Raw genomic sequence first — 6,744 nt, 5'->3', positions numbered from 1 at the left:
TATCAGTCAACATCCAAGAAGTAACCCTATAAGTTACTTTGTGTAAAAGAGAAAGATTTTTCTTTTTTTAAGTTAAAGTTCTCCAAGCGTAATCCAACAGGAGGAAGACAAACCAGACAACCAACAGCCCAGAGACCACCTGGGGCATGGTAAAGTGAAGTATGGTAACAATTAACTCAGGTAAAAACTGTAATTCAGAGAACATGCCTAAGTTTTACCTAGGTTACCCAAGGACTCTAGATAATGTGTTCACCCAGAACTGTAATTTAGATAGCATGCTGTCTCTGCTTCTGTAAATGGCTTTTTTTTTGCTAACTAGGTTCCTCATTCCAAACCTTGAGACAGCCAGTTTAAAATTAAGTTGTCATGACCTAGAGCAAAGAATATTCTTACATGGTATTATTCTACAAGTTTCATTAATAATTTTTGATGCTTTACAACAGTATATTGTGCATTTATCCCAAACAAACTTACAAATTAATTCTTTTTTTTTTTAGATGGCAGAAGATTGTTTTATTTTATTTAGTGAAACATTCATTTGTAAGTGAATCTTCAGAGAAGACGTCCTGAGTGTGTGCGGGAGAGGAAGGCCAGCACTCGGAGCACTCGCCCTCCCGGGGCCTGCTTCTGCCTTCCCCCAGCTCGGCGGGGCCTCCCCCAGGCCCCAGGCAACCAATCCCAGGACCCGGCCCAACCCAACCTGCCGGACAGCCAGGCCTCCGCGGGGAGAGGCAGGGCCGGGAGAAGTCAGGTGACCCAGGGTCGGGGCGGGCAGACGCAGAGATGGGCAGCCCCGCCCCCAGGACAGGCACTGCCACTGCAGCCTTCCCAGGAAACCCGGGATGGACTGGGGAGGGGGGAGGGGGGACGGTGGAAGCATCCCATGAAGCTGTGGGAAGGGTGGGGTCTTATTTGCCGTGCTCCCCATTAGGGGAGGGGTGCCAAGGCAAACACTGATTGGTAGTGGTGGCAGGTGGGGTTAATGCTGTTCTCTTAAACCCAATGCTGTTCTCTTAAACCCTGGCAGGCTCCGGGCACAGCAGGACAGGGGGCACATAGTCTCCTTCATTGGCTGCAGACTCCTCCATTGAGAATCACCTCTTCAGGGTCCGAAACTGCCTGACGAGCCACTGGGCAATGAAGGGCCACAGGAGGAAGAAGAGCAGCGTGGGACCTGAGAGCCTGGGGGGCGAAGGCCGAGCACCGGAGGGGAGCCTCTGCTTTCCCTGTTGGGGGCACAGGGCTGTGTCTGCTGTCAGGCTCTCCTCCAGGGGCGCCCTTCTGCTCTGCCCACACCAGCTCAGGCTCCAGCTGCTCCAGGGAATCACAGAAAACCTTGGAGTCTGGGTCCCTGGGTGGCTGAGACTCTGGGCTTCGGGGTGCTGGTTCCTTGGGAAGGCAGGGAGACTCTGGGGTAGTCCCAGTATCTCCATTCAGTACCTGCTCTTCAAAACCTGTGACCTTTCACAGGAAGGTTTCCGGGGGTCTCGGCATGTCAGGGATCACCTGGTACAGGGGCTCAAAGTAACCAAACATGTCGTCTGCCACCTCGCCCAGCGGCACTGTGTCGATCACCTTCTGTGCCACCACCTTCATCTCAGTGATGTAGGCAAACATGGCCTCCTCCCTACTCATCTTACCCAGGCTGTTCCAGGCATCCCACTTATATCATCCAATGGGGTCCCAGGACCCAGGCCAGGGGACCACGCAGGGCCCAATGGTAGCCTGCTTGTAGTAGCTGTAGAATCGAAGCATCTCTTCATAGGAGAGGCGGTAATAACTGTTGTTCTTAGGCAGGTTCTGAATGACTCTGACTACAGCCTGGAACTGTTTCTGGCAGTCCGGTTCCGGGATTTCTTTCTCGGTACCCATCTCCAGCTGCTCTGAGCCCTGGGACCCTACTTTTGCGCAACTCCCACGGAGACCCCTGCCCGGACCCCTGGGTCCTCTCACCACTAGCCGAGGGCTTCCTACTGACCTCCCGGCCCCGTCGGGCCCGAATGGAGACGACAAATTAATTCTTTGACATGAAGGGATTTATTCCTTTCCACTGTGTGGAGGGCCTCCTGGGGAAGGCACTTAAGCATTCTGTATTGACCTATCTTGACTTTTTTTGCCAAGAGGAATCCAATTGCCTACAGCTGTTACCTGAGCTCTCTGTTCAAGCTGGGATCATGAAAAGCTGGTACCATGGATCTGTCTCTGGCCCAATGGCATAAGCTGGGCCCTCTCTGGAGAAGAAACCTGGGTTCCCTATGATCAATGCCGGGACCCCGCCAGCAGGCGAGGGGATCCAAAGGCAGTTGCTGGGCATGGAGGCCAGAGGGACATAGGTTAACAAGAAGACAGAACTGAACCTCACATCACCCTACTTGGCCCAGAGATGGTTGGTAGTCAACGACGGGTAAGACCCCACAGGGTGGGGCGACCTAAGACAGGCACAACCGGGGGCCAGTAGGAGAAAACTTGGGGCTCAACAGAGGTGGAGCACAGATCCTCACCCCCCCAATTGTGCAGGGGCTGGAACACTCGCCCCTTCTGAGGAAGGTCTCCTGTCCCCATGGCTGCTTCTTGCTTCCCATGCCCAGCCCAGATCAGGAACCAAATAACAGAACAGACTTGGTCCAGCTGAAAATAGTACCCAGAAAAACAAAGGCTTGGCTAACAGACCCTATGTCTAAATCTAGCCTAACAACAGGAATGCTCAGAGCCTTCACAAGGATGTAAAGTGATCCTTTTCAATTAATATTTACAGTGTAAATTAAGATCATTGTTAGAATATTAAATTTGACAGTAAAATACTTGTCAAGTTTTCAAATTAATTAAATTTTGCTAACTTGAAATAAGTAATTACTCATATAGTATTAACCAAAAATTTTCATTTCATGGTAAACATGCTATGAACCTAAAGCATGTTCAGGTTCATTTTTTTGCGTGCAAAAAATTAATATTTAATAAAGCTATCTAGACTGCATTATAAAATTTCCAAGAAGTCTCCTAATTAAATAAAAAAAAGGGGGGATAGTGGAAAAATATAGTGGAAGAATACCATGTAAGGAAATAGATCCTGTAACTAAATTACATTTAGAGAAAAAATTTTTTCGTTTATAATGCTAATAGTGAGACACCCAAAAAACACACACATTATGCCAGGCTAAGCCAGGGAAAGATCATGCTAAAGAAAAGACCCCAAGTAAGGTTTTTTTTTCCTTTAACCTTTGGTCGAGAATATGTTTGTATACTTTCAGAGAACAGCTACAAGACCATGTGGATTCCTGTAACAACGGATCACAGAAAGCCAGCCACAAAGACAGGAGAGACAGTTCAGAGATGGAGATGGTGAAGACACCTTGCCATGGTAACGGTCAGCAGCTGTGCGTCGCTGCAGGTTGCCCAGGACCAGACCAGAAATGACCGGACCTGCATTTTCCACCATCCAGAACCAACATTTCATTGCTGGCATGTACACATGAACTTTTGGACATTGAAACATGGACTCAGAACTTTTGGACATTGAAATTGGGACTTGATTATTTTTTAAAGAAAAAATAAGGGGGAGATGTGGGAAACTGTTTATTGCCTTCACTATCTGATAAGCATAGACAGAGAACTCCCCGAAAGCCCCCTGAAGGCTGGGTGCCTTTGAAGCCCTAGCAAAGCTCGGAGCTAGGCGCCACCTCTGTTGGTCCAGACAGTGGTAGCTGAAACTACTCCCCCATTTATTATTATGTAAATCCTTGCTGATGGGCTAGTCTGCTTGTTACTAGGGGGTCACCTTCCTAAGGGCTATGCTATGGGGGCATCCCAGATCAATAAAAGCTTGGTGAGGCCTGAGCACGGGAGAAGTCCTTTGGGACTTGCCGCCTGGTCCCCCAACATTGCAAAATTATCTCGTGTTGTTTTCTCTCATTTGTTGTGCAGCTCCTCTTTCAGATACCGAACCCTACTCCACGCAGAATGTGGAAGGAGTCTCACTCGACAGCTCCCCACATCTCACCTTTTTTATTTTTTAAACTACTATAATGACAGTTTTTAAGCTACCATAATGAAAGGAAAACTTAAGCATCAAGAACAAAAAGCTACCATAATTAAAGTAAAACTTAAACATCAAGAACAAAACTCTGGCTATTAAAACAATAACAAAACAATGCCAATGCAAAACCCAAACTACAGATAGGTCAACGTTTTAAAACAAACATGAAGAACAAAACTCTGGCTATTAAAACAGTAACAAAACAATACCAATGCAACACAACAATAAGAGAGAAATCAAATTACAGTAACATTTCCTACTAAATGAAAGTTTCTTTTCCTGATTTCCTCAGAGTCCTTGGACATGGCTGCTCAAGACTGGCAGCTAACCAATGCTAACATAGCCAGAAACATGGTTGAGGGAGTAGCTTCCACTTCTTGCTTTTCTACCATCTGCTGAGCCTCAGTTGTTAACTTCTTCAGCTGACCCCATGTTGGCACCTCGGTCCCTTGCGTAGCCTTCCTTTTCTTCTTTTTTTGCTTTTCTGTCATCGGGGCAACTCTCAGTCTTTGGAACGATGGAACAAGGAGCTTCTCTGAGTCCATTGTTGTGACCCACATAACACTCTGGTACCCAAATTGTCTGTACTGCTTCTTCTGGAAAGATACAAAATACAACCTCTTCCACACATCATTACTAGATCTGGTAAAACTTGGCTGGTTTTTGTAGCCTTCCACTGGACTAAGTCGGCAGAGGCTATTGTACAGGAAGCCCAATGCCTTTTGGCTGCTGTAGAACCCTCTGCATTGCATTTTTTTTTTAAATTTCAACATGTAACATTCTTCTCCCCCTCTTTTGTTTTTATAGAAGAGGTTTATATTGATGGAATTGTCAGTTTTTGTTTTTGTGTTAAGAGCTAACTTTGATATATTAAAATTAAGTAAAATCCATTTACTCAATCCAAAACAGACATTAAAAAGAAAAACCCCAAGTGCTCTCTAGTATCCATTTTAAGAGTAGGATTGGCGCTTTCCGCTATTACCTGAGTCCTGATCTATCACCCCAGGGAGAGCTTGCCAATCCTGCACTTTCCCAGGGTGGAAAGGCTGCAGTGGGGTTAAGGATAAGGCTCCTTGGGCCTACCTTCTCCCATGCCTTTACATTTACCTTCCCTTCCTCAGAAATGCATGGACATACTTCTTGTATAAAACATTCCGTCTGACTGGGAGTAACCTTAACTCCTCTGATAGCAAGCATATGTGTTAAAAGATCACATATAGCGTCTTTTTCCTTTACACTCAGTATGGCACATCTTCTCAATCTAAGTTCTGTACTATCCACCTTCTTACCCTACTTATCCTGGTGGAGTCCTATCCATCCTGAGTGTGGGGGTTCTCAATGGGGAGGGGGGACCTTCTCTAGGGGAATCCTGTTCGGCCTGTTCAGGCGCTAGATACCAGGGTCCAGCCCCAGCAGTCCAGGGGTTCCCAAAGGTGTGGACGGAGTCGGTGAAGAATGATTTACATGGAGACAGCATTCAGATGATCAGCATAGCTCTCTTCAGTCTCCATGGATCTTCCTGTGCCTGGCTGAGGCCACAGAGAAAAATACAGAGTCAAGCTGAGCCTTTATTTTATAGTCAGAGGAAAACAAGATAGTAGTTACCATAGTTACAATGTTCTTGTGAGTTTCACTTGTTTTGGCCATTACGCATCTCCCTCAGCCCATTAGCTTCCCAGATAAGATCTAGGGAGCATTATAAGGTTGAGCCTAATTATGCTAAGAGGACTATGCCCTCTAAGCTGGGACTTGTTTGTGACTTTGCCAACAGGTCAGTCCGAGACTTAATCCTATAGCTGTTCCCCACACCATACTAGTACACCTGCAAATAAAGGGTTTTTTCCTGAATCATCTGAGTACCCGTGTTTTTTGGTCACCAGGTAAATTCTGAAACAATACCTGTATGTGGGAGCACAGGTTCTCCTCTGCCAGGGGCTGTACCCACTTGGACACCAGATTGTGGATAAAGATATAAGTCATAGGCATATAAGAGAGACTTTATTACAGGCCAAGTAGCAAGGAGCCATTAGACAAAAACAGTTCCTCAAAGTAGCTCATAAAGCAGCTGTACAAAGTAGCCTCACAAAAACAGCTGCAGTAAACATAGGAGCCCACAAAGCAGCCATCTAGCTGGTCAGTAACACATCTTTATAATAATTCAGACAAAAGAGGCTTCCTGCCAAACAGTGACATCAATATTTGGGTTATAAAAGGGCATGCCTGCACAGTACATACAGTAAGATTACTGTGTCCTTGCTTTTGCACCTGTGTATGGCAAACTGGCCTTGAATATCCAGCATACTCTGATTAGAGTTTCCACACTGTAATATAATGAACAACATAAACTGATTAACAAAAACAGATCCAAAGACAGAGAAACAGCAATCAGACTATTAATCCCCAGAGGGAAAGTAGGGGAGGGTGGGGGTAAGGGGAACAGATCAACCAAAGGACTTGTATGCATGCATATAAGCCAACCCAATGGACTGCCCTTTTGTTTCAGAAATGATGGGTTATGGGGAAAGTAAAGACTGATTGTTGAGGGATGGTGGGGCTATGTCTATATTGGATAAGAAGTATAGATTCCCGTCTGGTTGATGTTAATCTTTTGAGTAGAACTCTGTTTCCTGCTAAGAAGGGATGTAGGGGGGGAAAAATCCCTAGCACATGCCAAATCACTAATTATAGTATTTTATTAGGATTCTGGGTGG

At 45.9% G+C, this 6,744-nt stretch overlaps 1 pseudogene; it reads right to left on the bottom strand.

Moving 5' to 3' along the window:
* Positions 1-491: 491 nt before the first annotated feature.
* Positions 492-1,986, bottom strand: LOC132225506 (acyl-CoA-binding domain-containing protein 4-like; annotated as a pseudogene).
* Between the last annotated feature and the right edge of the window lie 4,758 nt (positions 1,987-6,744).

The sequence above is a fragment of the Myotis daubentonii genome, chromosome Y (assembly GCF_963259705.1).
Source record: "Myotis daubentonii chromosome Y, mMyoDau2.1, whole genome shotgun sequence".
Classification (NCBI taxonomy): domain Eukaryota; kingdom Metazoa; phylum Chordata; class Mammalia; order Chiroptera; family Vespertilionidae; genus Myotis; species Myotis daubentonii.
Note: the sequence above shows the minus strand (reverse complement) of the source record. Positions and strands in the feature narration are given on the sequence as shown.